Source organism: Somniosus microcephalus, unplaced genomic scaffold (assembly GCF_052327205.1).
Source record: "Somniosus microcephalus isolate GS21.2 unplaced genomic scaffold, FLI_Smic_1.0 unresolved_chr4, whole genome shotgun sequence".
In the NCBI taxonomy this organism is placed as follows: Eukaryota; Metazoa; Chordata; class Chondrichthyes; order Squaliformes; family Somniosidae; genus Somniosus; species Somniosus microcephalus.
In genome coordinates this window covers 41,818,122-41,831,121 of record NW_028225182.1, presented here as the reverse complement: position 1 = coordinate 41,831,121, position 13,000 = coordinate 41,818,122, and positions in this window count along the sequence as shown.

Sequence of the window (13,000 nt, the reverse complement as noted above, 5' to 3'; positions counted from 1 at the left end):
TACCTACGAGACCGCCATCAACCTGCTGAAACAGAAGTACCGGACCCCGGTAAACTACATGTACGCTAGGCACCTCCTAAGATCACGGCCGCAACAGCCAGGAGAATCAGTAGCCGAATTCTCACAGGCGCTATATGCACTCGCCAGGAACTGTGACTTTAAATCGGTGTCGGCAGCCGAAAATACTGAAGATAATATCCGCGACGCATTCCTGAAAGGCCTACGGTCCGAGTACTCACGGCAAAGACTGCTGGAAGCTAAAGACCTCAGCATGGAAAAAGCTGAAGCCCTCGCTATCTCCCTGGAAGTGGCCCACCAAGATCAGGAAGCATTCACCAGGTACTGCTCGCGACCCTGGGACTCGGGCCCGACCCCTACCACAGCACCCTTCCCAGCGCCGCCCCCGGGACCTACCTCTGCGTCGGCGTCCCGGACCCGACCGGCCCCGCCACCCCCGGCACCGGCCCCGACATCGGGCATCCGCGATCGGGCCGCCGGCTGTTTTTTTTGTGGCCAGGAGAAGCACCCGAGGTCGCGCTGCCCAGCCAAGAACTCCATATGTAGAACCTGCCTGAAGAAAGGCCACTTCTCCAAGGCCTGCAGGAGCGGATCCTCAGAGGCCAGCAGTGCCGCATGCGAACTATGGGGGCGGCCATCTTCGTTTAGGGCAACTGAGGCCAGCATCCCCACACATGAGTCATGGGGGCGGCCATCTTTGTTTAGGGCAACTGAGGCCAGCATCCCCACACATGAGTCATGGGGGCGGCCATCTTTGATTAAGGCAACCGACCCCAATAGTGCCTCATGGGGCCCTACCTCGTGGGAGACGCCATTTTACTCACCACGCCCGACCGCCTCGCCCGCAGATGACAACGACTCGCTCAGCTACACACTAGCTTCCGTCACCCTGGACCAAGCCCGCCCGCACCATCTGTCCAAGTCAATGATGGACATCAAAGTGAACGGCCACGCCACGACCTGCCTGTTCGACAGCGGAAGCACGGAGAGCTTCATCCACCCAGACACGGTGAGCCACTACTCCCTCTCTGTCCTACCAACGCGCAGCCGAATCTCGATGGCATCGAGGTCCCACGCCACGGACATCAGCGGCTACTGTGTCGTGACCCTGTCGGTTAAGGGCACGGAGTATAAAAACTTTAAACTCCTCGTCCTCCCCCATCTCTGCGCTGCCGTCCTACTAGGGCTGGACTTCCAATCCCACCTCCAAAGCGTAACCCTAGCATACGGTGGACCCCTCCCCCCACTCACAGTCAACAACCAGCAAACGTTAAACCGCCCACCGCGTAACACCTGCAGCCTCTCCACCCTCAAGGTCCCGCCACCCTCTCTGTTTGCTAACCTTACCCCTGACTGCAAACCCGTCGCTACCAAAAGCAGGCGGTATAGCGCCGGGGACAGAGCCTTCATTAGCTCTGAGGTGCGGCGCCTCCTGAAAGAGGGCATTATCGAGGGGAGCAGCAGCCCCTGGCGTGCCCAGGTCGTAGTCGTAAAGACCGGCGATAAAAACCGCCTGGTCATCGACTACAGCCAGACCATAAACAGATATACCCAGCTGGACGCATACCCCCTCCCCCGCATATCTGACATGGTCAATCAGATTGCACAGTATAAAGTATTCTCGACCATCGACCTGAAGTCGGCCTACCACCAACTCCCTATCCACCCTGAGGACCGCCAGTATACCGCCTTCGAGGCGAATGGGCGCCTATACCACTTCCTTAGGGTCCCCTTCGGTGTCACTAATGGGGTCTCGGTCTTCCAAAGGGAGATGGACCAGATGGTTGACCAGAACGAACTGCAGGCTACATTCCCCTACCTAGATAACGTCACTATCTGCGGCCGCGACCAGCAGGAACATGACGCGAATCTGGAGAAATTCCTCCGTACGGCCCAACGGCTGAACCTCACCTACAATAAGGAGAAATGCGTGTTTAACACCACGCGCCTTGCCATCCTCGGCTGCGTAGTGGAGAACGGAATCATCGGCCCCGACCCAGAAAGAATGCGCCCCCTCATGGAGCTACCCCTCCCCCACTGCCCTAAAGCACTTAGGAGAACCCTGGGGCTTTTCGCCTACTATGCCCAATGGGTACCCAATTACGCGGACAAAGCCAGACCCCTCCTGAAAGCCACTTCCTTCCCCCTCACGGAGGAGGCGTGCGCGGCCTTCTCCCTCATTAAGGGAGACATAGCCAAGGCCACGATGCACGCAGTGGACGAGTCCATCCCCTTTCAGGTGGAGAGCGACGCCTCCGACTTCGCCTTAGCCGCCACCCTAAACCAGGAGGGGAGGCCAGTGGCCTTCTTCTCAAGGACCCTACAGGGCCCCGAGATCCGACATTCGTCGGTCGAGAAAGAGGCCCAGGCGATCGTGGAGGCAGTACGGCGCTGGAGGCACTACCTGGCAGGCAAACGATTTACCCTCCTCACCGACCAGCGTTCGGTGGCTTTCATGTTTAATAACAAGCTGAAGGGCAAAATCAAGAATGACAAGATTTTGAGATGGAGAATCGAGCTCTCCACCTACGATTATGAGATCTTGTACCGGCCAGGCAAGCTGAACGAATCCCCTGATGCCCTTTCACGAATGACATGCGCCAGCGCGCATATCGATAGGCTTCAGACCCTCCACGACCAGCTCTGCCACCCCGGAGTCACCAGACTCTACCATTTCATTAAGGCCCGCAACCTGACCTACTCCATCGAGGAGGTCAGGACCATGACCAGGAACTGCCAGACCTGTGCGGAGTGCAAACCGCACTTCTATAGGCCGGACCGAGCAAGCCTGATCAAGGCCACCCGCCCCTTCGAGCGCCTGAGCATCGACTTTAAGGGGCCCCTCCCGTCCTCTGACCGTAATGTGTACTTCCTCAACATCGTTGATGAGTACTCCCGTTTCCCCTTTGCCTTCCCCTGCCCCGACATGACCAGTAGCACGGTCATTAAGTGCCTGAATGCCCTCTTCGCCTTGTTCGGGTTCCCGAACTATATACACAGCGACCGGGGCTCCTCCTTCATGAGCGAGGAACTCCGGCAATTCCTCCTAGAGAGAGGTATTGCAGCAAGCAGGACCACCAGCTACAACCCCAGAGGTAACGGTCAGGTGGAAAGAGAGAACGCGACGGTATGGAAGGCCGTCCTCTTAGCCTTAAAGTCTAAGGGCCTCCCAACCTCCCGCTGGCAAGAAGTCCTCCCGACAGCGCTGCACTCCATCCGGTCATTACTTTGCACGGCCACTAACACCACCCCCCATGAACGAATGTTCGTTTTCCCCAGGAAGTCGACTACGGGAACCACTCTACCAACCTGGCTGACCGCCCCGGGGCCGGTCTGGCTGCGGAAACACGTGAGGACCCATAAAACGGACCCCCTGGTCGAGAGGGTGAACCTCCTGCACGCCAACCCCCAGTACGCCTACGTGGCGTACCCAGACGGGCGGGAGGACACTGTCTCCCTACGAGACCTCGCACCCTCAGCCGATCCGGAAACACCGCCACCACCCCCCCCAACCTCAGTCCAGGTAGACGGCATGCCGGAACCCCACGAGCCCTCGCCGACCACGCAAACACCAGCATCAACACCGGATAAGGCACCAGCACCGGATAAGGCAACACCACCGCTGCGGCGATCGGAGAGGCTTACGAAGCCTCCGGACAGACTGACCTACCAGAATTGGTAGTACACTTCACCCCGCCGGACTTAATTCTAAACAAGGGGTGAATGTGGTAAACCACGTTCACTATCGTTAGCACTGTTCACCACTGTTCGTTATAACTGTATCACTGACCACTATTGTATCACGGTACGAGGTCGCCTCTTGCCACACTGCTATACCTGGGATGACCACTGCCGACTCCGCCTTGGCTCCACCCACCAGGCCAGGTATAAAGGTGAGCGACTGGCTGGTATTCCTCCTGCTTGGATCGGATCACCCACGAGAGTGGGCTGTTATTTAGTCAATAAAAACCTTTAGTCACCTTCGTAACTCTTCGCCTTTTATTGGAGGAATTGATAGGTATATCAATCGTTAAAGGGAATTATATACAGTTGCCCAGAGTCACTCAGTGGCTCCGCCACATCAGGACCCCGACTCCGAAATGAAGTGGGGAAAAAGTGCGATTTTCCCCTGATTGGGCAATTGATTTCCAGCTTGTGGGAACCCCTGGCCCAATGAGTCTTTTCATCCAGAAAGTCGCCTCCGATGACGTCATCAGTGCTGCTGGATTTAAGGCCTGCAAGCAGCCTTGCTTCTTCTGGAGACTGCAAACCTTATGGCCATTGTAGTAAGGACTTCATTGATCGACTATGTCCAGCAGTAGGCCAAAGTGTGCTCCACGCTTCGATGAGCCCTCCCTCCAAGCTCTGGTGGAGGGAGCAAGATCCAATAAGGAGGTGCTCTTCCCTTCCTCGGGGAGAAAAAAGCCACCCCAGCAGACTAAAGCTGTGTGGCTGCATGTGGCCCAGGAGGTCAACTCCATCTCGATGAGCCGCAGAACCTGGCTGCAATGCAGGAAGAGGTTTCATGACCTTCTCCGCACAGGAAAAGTGAGTATGACTTTACTATCACCCTCAATCTCATCCCCATCGCCTCTCCTCACCAGCACTCTGCTTTGCCAACCTCTTCCTCCACATCCCACTTGACACTGACATCCATGCACCCTTACCCATTCCCTCTCTCTCTATGGTCACATTCACTTAACTATTCGACCATGCAGCCCTCACACTCCCTATCACTGTGATGCAACAACAACACAACACACAGGGAGGGCCCTTTGTCTCCTTCTAAGCATCCATGCCATGGATTCTCTACACTCACTCCTTCATTCTCACTCAAACTCCACTTGTGTCCCTCATTGTAGGAAAAGAGAGCCCACAATAAGAGGGAAAGAGCGAGGACAGGAGGAGGGCCACCCTCAGTAGCCCAGCTCACCACCTGGGATGAAGCGGCCCTGGAAATCGCCGGGATCAAGGACGATTCCCAAGTGGGGGACGGACAGGCGGGCGCATCACAGCAAGCTGGTGACAGAATAGTTTGGCATCTCTCTCATTGACATTGCATGAGTGACTGATAATGATTCTGATGCTCTAACAGATTGACTTATGATCATCTGCACTATTCAATGTGCATGTAACCTTGGCCTCACATCTCTGACTCTTTCCTTTACTCCCCCACAGGACCATCGACAGCCCCCGTTCCCACTGTCCAGGAGGAACAGCCTGAGCTTCAAGACTCCTCAGAGGAAGCTGCAACCTCTGAGGGCGCAGCGTCAGCAGAATTCAGCGCACCCAGCACCAGCGCAGACACACACACCTCGGTGGGACCATCGCAAGATAGAGTAGTGTTGTCACCTGGTTTATCACAGCTCACAAGTGAGTATCAGCAGATGGTGGAGACAGGGACAGCAGTGGAGAGTCCTCGTCGGAGGGCGCAGGACTCTGCCAGCTGCCAGAAGGAGAGCGGTGCTGGAACTCCAGGAACAGGTGCAGGAGTCTCTGGCAAGTTTTGTCTCCAGGGTCGCTGCGAGTGTGGAGCGAATGGAGGAGTCCATCGCAAACATGAGCAGAGCCTTTGTGGAGGCATTGGCACATGAACGCATCACCGCGGAAAGGATGGCAACCTCCGTGGAAAGGATGGCTACCTCTGTGGTAAGGCTGGCTACCACAGAGGAGAGGATGGCTACAGTAGAGGAGAGGATAGCTACGGCCATGGAGGAGCTTAGTTGACAGGGTCTTGAAAACATGGTCATTGTTCAGAATAGAATGACATCTCTTGAGGAACGATGGTTAGCTATTGAGCATAGAAACCAGACCTTCATGGAAGTCCACTGGAGTAGGACTTCCAGTGCAGAAATGGGTCCTCATGGCCCCCCTGCAGTGCTGTCAAGCCACTTGCTAGCTCTGAAGTGGGGCTGACCCATGAGAGGGATTTTGGTGGCAGACAACAAGGAAGTGGGGGCTCCTCTCCAAGTGCTCACACGACCATGCTACTGCAAAGCCCTCGGTCAGAGCCCCACCAGAGTCTTCACCCAACTGAGGTGGGCGTCTCAGCCCCTGCACAGCCGCAGGAGCAGCAGACTGTTGCCGAGCCCTCACAGGCGTAACCCCAGGGGGCGCCCGCCAAAGGTGTCGAGACAGGAGCAGCAAGAAAGTGAGCAAGTCACAGGGGAAGCATCACGTAGGAGCACGCGTAAGAGGAAGATAAAGCACAAGCAGTCACAAGGGTAGTCACTTGGGTGTTGTGATGTATTGTTTTTTGACCAGCCATCCTTGTCATGGTATCATAAACAGATTTTATGGCAAACTGTTGAAGTTGTGGCCTGTGTCATTTTGCAAATGGGACTTCCACATTGAGGGCTTAGGGTGACTTGTAATTGTCAGTATGGTGGTCAGAGTGATGGGAATCCGCAGGTTCTTGTCCATTGTCGATGATCTGGTAAGAAGGTGCGAGGCAAAAGTGTTTGATTGTGCAGGCTAAGCAAATCCAGCCAACATGAATGCGTCCCTTGCATTCCCAGCCAGCAATGTGGTCGCGCGCTGGCGCCTTCTGACCTGTGCAGCTTCAGGTGGGTGAGCAGCAGTTTGGCGCTCCTATTGTTGCTGCTGCTGTTGGTGCTGCTGTTGTTCATGGCTCTGCTGCTGCCGCGACTGGGCTTCGTCCGAATCTGATGTCCAGGAGGAAAGGAAATAAATGGTTCCCATGCTTCTGGTATATGCCTCAGTTGAGGAAGCGCTCAGTGAAGGTGGCGAGAGGGGTTTCCCAGGAGGTCACACTGGAGATGGGTGTCAGGCTCCAAACTTCCACAACAATGAGTATACCTTCTAAAAGTTCCCCCAGACCTGAGACAACAAAGTCCTGCCACCTGCAAGTGATCATTGGTGAAAACTTCTTTGTAATGGTGGAGCTGCAGTTGTTCGTAAGCAATCCACTTGTGAGGCCGCCAGGATTACCTGGCGTGTTCCAGAGGAGACGTGTAGGACGGGGGAAATGTCTAAAAATCAGACAGGCCTCTCAAAATGGGATTATAGAGACAATTAAGTGGTTGTTAAGGGCCTTAAGGGCCTATCCCGCCTCTTGGAGGCAGGATGGAAACGAGGTCTAAAAACATGAATGTGGGAAAATTGCTCGGAGGCGGGAACGGACCCGCCCGCCATTTGTTGCGATTTTGACAACTCACACGCCTCCAAACCCGCCTCCTCGGGCCTGGCAAAATCGAGCCCAAAGAGTTTGCATTGGGATATAGATCGACTAAATGAATGGGCAATAAGGTGGCAGATGGAGTATAATGTGGGGAAATGTGAAGTTATTCACTTTGGTAGGAAGAATAGAAAAACAGAATATTTTTAAAATCGTGAGAAACTTATAAATGTTGGTGTTCAGAGCGACTTGGGTGTCCTTGTGCAAGAAACACAGAAAGCTAGCGTGCAGGTACCGCAAGCAATGAGGAAGGCAAATAGCATGTTGGCCTTTATTGCAAGGGGGTTGGAGTATAAGAGTAAGGAAGTCTTGCTACAATTGTACAGGGCCTTGGTGAGACCACACCCGGAGTACTGTGCACGGTTCTGGTCTCCTTATCTGAGGAAGGATATCCTTGCCTTAGAGGCGGTGCAACGAAGGTTCACTAGATTGATTCCTGGGATGAGAGGACTGTCCTATGATGAGAGATTGAGTAGAATGGGCCGATACTCTCTGGAGTTTAGAAGAATGAGAGGTGATCTCATTGAAACGTACAAGATTCTGAGGGGGAGATTGACAGGGTAGATGCTGAGAGGTTGTTTCCCCCTGGCTGGAGTGTCTAGAACTAGGGGTCATAGTCTCAGGATAAGGGGTCGGCCATTTAAGCCTGAGATGAGGAGGAATTTCTTCACTCAGAGGGTTGTGAATCTTTGGAATTCTCTGCCCCAGAGGGCTGTGGATGCTCAGTCATTGAGTATATTCAAGGCAGAGATCGAGAGATTTTTGGACTCTCGGGGAATCAGGGGATAGGGAGATCGGGCGGGAAAGTGGAGTTGAGGTTGAAGATCAGCCATGATCCTATTGAATGGCGGAGCAGGCTCGAGGGGCCATATGGCCTACTCCTGCTCCTATTCCTTATGTCCTTATGTCTCTGGACGAAGGCTTGAACTCACAGCCTCTAGACTCAGCGGTGAGAGTGCTAGTCACTGAGCCAGTGGCGAGGGTGCGATTGGTGGTGGGGCGGGAGGAGAAGATAGTGGCCGCCTGCGATGCCTCCCACAGTCAAATAGCGCGCGGACCGTCACAGTTAGTGGGGAGCCTGGCTTGGGCGCGTTACTGGAAATGTACCCCAGCAATAGTCCAGGAGAAGAGGTGGGGCGGGTGGGGGGGGGGGGGGGGGTGCGGGGGGAGGGGAAGTGGCAGGATTTTGATACCTTAAGTTAAAAAAAAACCTCCTCCCTGACTGCCTTTTCCCATTGTCTGGTTCGAATGTTGCTGCTTTTTAGCTTTCCCAGCTCATTGCGTCAAGGGCGGCTTCACTTCATTCAAACTGATGGATGCAATTAGTTCGCGTAATGGCTGGGAAAACAAGCCACTTTATGGGACAGTGATAAGAATAATAAGGCTTACGAAAGGAGAGGAAAAAAAAGCGAGGGGAAAAGACCACCGCGAGTCGGGCTCGGGAGCAGCTGCGATCTGCCCCTGTGTCTGCCCAGCCCAATGAGGCAGCATGCCTCTCACCAACAGCTGGCTCACAGCTGTGGGACCTCCAGATCGCGGCAGCAGCCCTCCCCCTCTTTCTTCCCCACAATCCCAACCCCCCCAGAGGCTGGATCTGATTAAGATTAAAGGGATCACGAGTCTCGGAAAATTACACTTAATCAATCACGCCAACTCAGCCGTTTAATAAGGAACGCTGAGAATCAGACCTCGAGCCGTGATTGGCTGAGGGCTCGGCATCACGGTGGTGGGGGGGGGGGGGGGGTGCGCAAAACTTTGTGGATTCGACTTCTGTGAGACCAAGACTCGAAATTCATTGAAATCCCATTGGAACGCTACCTTGAAATCCCATGGAAATCCGACGTTGAAAAATATAGTTTCCTTTGCTCTTGGGATGTGGGCGTGGCCGGCAAGGCTGGCATTTATTGCCCGTCCCGAGTTGCCCCTTGACAAGGTGGTGGCGGGCCGTGCTCCTTTAATTTGTGTTATTGGGTGCGCGCCCCCTTTAATTGGCTGCGCGGCCCATTTAAAATCCCCGGCAGGCGCGGTTCTTCCCGCTTAAAAGCCGGTGAGCCAAAAGGGAACATTGGCGGTGGGCCTTCTCCCTTGAACTGCTGTCCTCAGATAACGGAGCAGTCCACGCCCGCATGCAACAAGACCTGGACGACATTCAGACTTGGGCTGATAAGTGCCGGGCAACATTCGCGCCACACAAGTGCCAGGCAATGACTATCTCCAGCAAGCGAGAATCTAACCACCGCACCTTGACATTCAACGGCATTACCATCGCCGAATCTCCCACCATCAACATCCTGGAGGTCACCATTGACCAGAAATGTAACTGAACCAGCCACATAAATACTTTGGCAACAAGAGCAGGTCAGAGGCTGGATATTCTGCAGCGAGTGTCTCACCTCCTGACTCCCCAAAGCATTTCCACCATCTACAAGGCACAAGTCAGGAGTGTGATGGAATACTCTCGACTTGCCTGGATGAGTGCAGCTCCAACAACACTCAAGAAGCTCGACACCATCCAGGACAAAACAACCCGTTTGATTGGCACCCCATCCACCACCTTAAACAGTCACTCCCTCCACCACCGGCGCACCGTGGCTGCAGTGTGTACCATCTACAAGATGCACTGCAGCAACTCGCCAAGGTTTCTTTGGCAGCACCTGCCAAACCCGCGACCTCTTCCACCTGGAAGGACAAGGGCAGCAGGCGCATGGGAACACCACCACCTCCAAGTCCCCCTCCAAGTCACACACCATCCTGACTTGGAAGTATATCGGCCGTTCCTTCATCATCACTGGGTCAAAGTCCTGGAACTCCCTCCCTAACAGCACTGTGGGAGCACCTTCGCCACACGGACTGCAGCGGTTCAAGAAGGCGGCTCACCACCACCTTCTCAAGGGCAACTAGGGATGGGCAATAAATGCTGGCCTTGCCAGCGACGCCCACATCCCATAAACAAATTTTTTTTAAAGTCCGTGTGGTGACGGTGCTCCCTCCAAGGTGAGAAGTTCTGAGATACCGAGCCAGCGATGAAGGAACGGCCATGCATGTCCAGGTCGGGCTGGTGGTGTGTGGCTCGGAGTTGTTGTAGTTCTCTTGCCTGCTCTTGTCTTTCTCAGTGCTGCAGGTCATGGTGGGGGAGGGGAAGGGAGGTGCTGTCGAAGAAGCCTTGGCACGTTGCTGCAGTGCATCCTGTAGATAGTACACACCGGTGCGCCGGATGGGGAGGGAGAGGATATTGAGTCCGGTGGGAGGGGTGCGAATCAGGCGGCTTGCTCTGTCCTGGATGGTGTTGAGCTTCTTGCCTGTCCAAGTTTGCAGACGACACTAAATTAGGGACGTAGGCAGACTGAGTGAGTGGGAAAAGTGAGTAGCAGGCAGAGCTCAATGTGGAGAAGGGTGAGGTCATCTAGATCCGAGAAAGACAAATCAGGAATATTTTCCTAATGGGGAGAGACTAGGGGGGAAAAATTCAGTTGGTTTGCGCCTCCTGTTAGCGCCTTAAAAGGGTGCTAATGGGGCGCAAAGCAACTAGCGCCCGTGCGCGGCGATGTTTGCGCCACTCACGAAATTAACTAGACATTTTGCGGCGGCGCTAAACACTACCGCCACGATCTCCTGCGCCGGCAGATCGCGACGTCAGTCAAGTGTGCAACGCCCCGGTAGCGCCCCGGACCAGATGTTGAGTGGCGCCCCCTGTCTTACCGCCTGCCGCTAGCAACGACAGGTTGAGGGGAGCGTTTTGCAGTCGGGAAGGGACTGGGGGAGCGCTATTTAAAGGCGGCCGCTTCCTGCCTTTTTTTGTCAGTGAAATTTTTGCACCACGCACTCTGAGAGAGAGAGAGAGAGAGAGAGAGAGACTTCTAGAGAGATTCAACGCTGTGTGAAGGAGTTTTGGGTACTGAGCAGCACTTTGCAGGTTCTTTTTGATTTGACCTTCCTTGTATCGATTTAGAAGAGACTGTGGGGGCTGCACTCTGAGCTCTTTCCCTGGGCCTCTCCATTGTTCTTTCCAGCAGATTTGATGTACAGGTCTCTCCAGGCCGAGATTCAAGGCTGCAATGAGCAGGGTGTGGATGGAGAGCAAGATCGACCCTCCCCTGTAAGAACTGGCCGGCGCCAGTGTGTCTGTGTTCCATTGCTGACTGACATCACATGAGCTTCGCCAGCGCTCTGAGGTAGCGCCTCGCTCCTCGGCGTTAGCGCCTTAAGACAGGTGTGTAGCGCCTGATTTAGCGCTCCAATCACCTCCAGGGGCGATAAAAGCCAAGTTTGCAGTTGGAGGCGATAATTAGCGCCAATCTTTGCGCCCGGCCGATAATTGCGCCCTAATGGGGCGATACCGAATTTCTCCCCCTAGGAGCTGTGGAGGAGCAGAGAGATGTAGGGGTCCGTGTACAGAGACCAGTAAATGCCAGTGGACAGATTCAAGAAGCGATCAAAGAGTCTAATGGACTGTTGGCCCTTATCTCACGGGGGCTGGAATACAGTTATATAAAGCTCTGGTCAGACCCCATCAGGGGCACTGCGTTCAGTTCAGGGCCCCGTACCTCAGGAAAGATATATTGACCTTGGAAGGGGTGCAGGGCAGATTTACCAGAATGATACCCAGGGTCTAAAAGGGTTAAATCACGAGGACAGGTTGTATTCCCTGGAGTTTAGAAGATTAAGGGGTGATCGAATCGAGGTGTTTAAAACGATGAAGGGATTCGATAGGATAGATGGAGAGATACTACTTCCTCTGGTGAGGGGGGAGTCCAGAACCTTAAAATTAGAAGCAGACCATTTAGGAGTGAAATCTGGAACTCTCCTCCCCCAAAAGGCTGTGGATGCTGGGGGGGTCAAATGGAGCTTTCAAGACTGAGATGGATAGATTGTTGTTGGGTAAGGGTATCGAGGGATACGGAGCAAAGGCGGGTCCATGGAGTTGAGGTACAGATCAGCCATGAGCTAATTGAATGGTGTCATAAGAACATAAGAAGTAGGAGCAGGAGTAGGCCATATGGCCCCTCGGGCCTGCTCCGCCATTCAATAGGATCATGGCTGATCTGAACCTAGACTCACGTCCACTTCCCTGCCCGCTCCCTGTAACCCCTAATTCCCTTATCTGCTAGGAAACTGTCTATCTCCGTTTTAAATGTATTTAATGTCGCAGCTTCCACAGCTCTCTGGGGTAGCAAATTCCATAGATTTACTATCCTCTGAGTGAAGAAGTTTCTCCTCATCTCAGTTTTGAAAGGGCAGCCCCTTATTCTAAGATTATGCCCCCTAGTTCTAGTCTCACCCATCAGTGGAAACATCCTCACCGCATCCGCCCGATCAAGCCCCCTCACAATCTTATATGTTTCGATAAGATCGCCTCTCATTCTTCTGAACTCCAATGAGTAGAGGCCCAACCTACTCAACCTTTCCTCATACGTCAACCCCCTCATCTCCGGAATCAACCGAGTGAACCTTCTCTGAACTGCCTCGAGAGCAAGTATATCTTTCCTTAAATATGGAAACCAAAACTGCACGCAGTATTCCAGGTGTGGCCTCACCAGTACCCTCCTGGCGTAACCAATGGCGATCGGGCGAAACCAACGGCGTAACACTTGTGCGTGTGGTTGAGGCGTGTGTATAAAATGTATATATTATGGTGTGTGCAGCAGATATAGCATGTGGACATATCTAAATCAGTAAATGCAATTACATGCTTAAGGGTGGATCAGGCCCAATGCCGCCTCCTCCTCCTCTTCCTCCCTGAATTGGGCCTCTCTACCTCAGTTGGGGTGGGCAGGTTAGCACCTA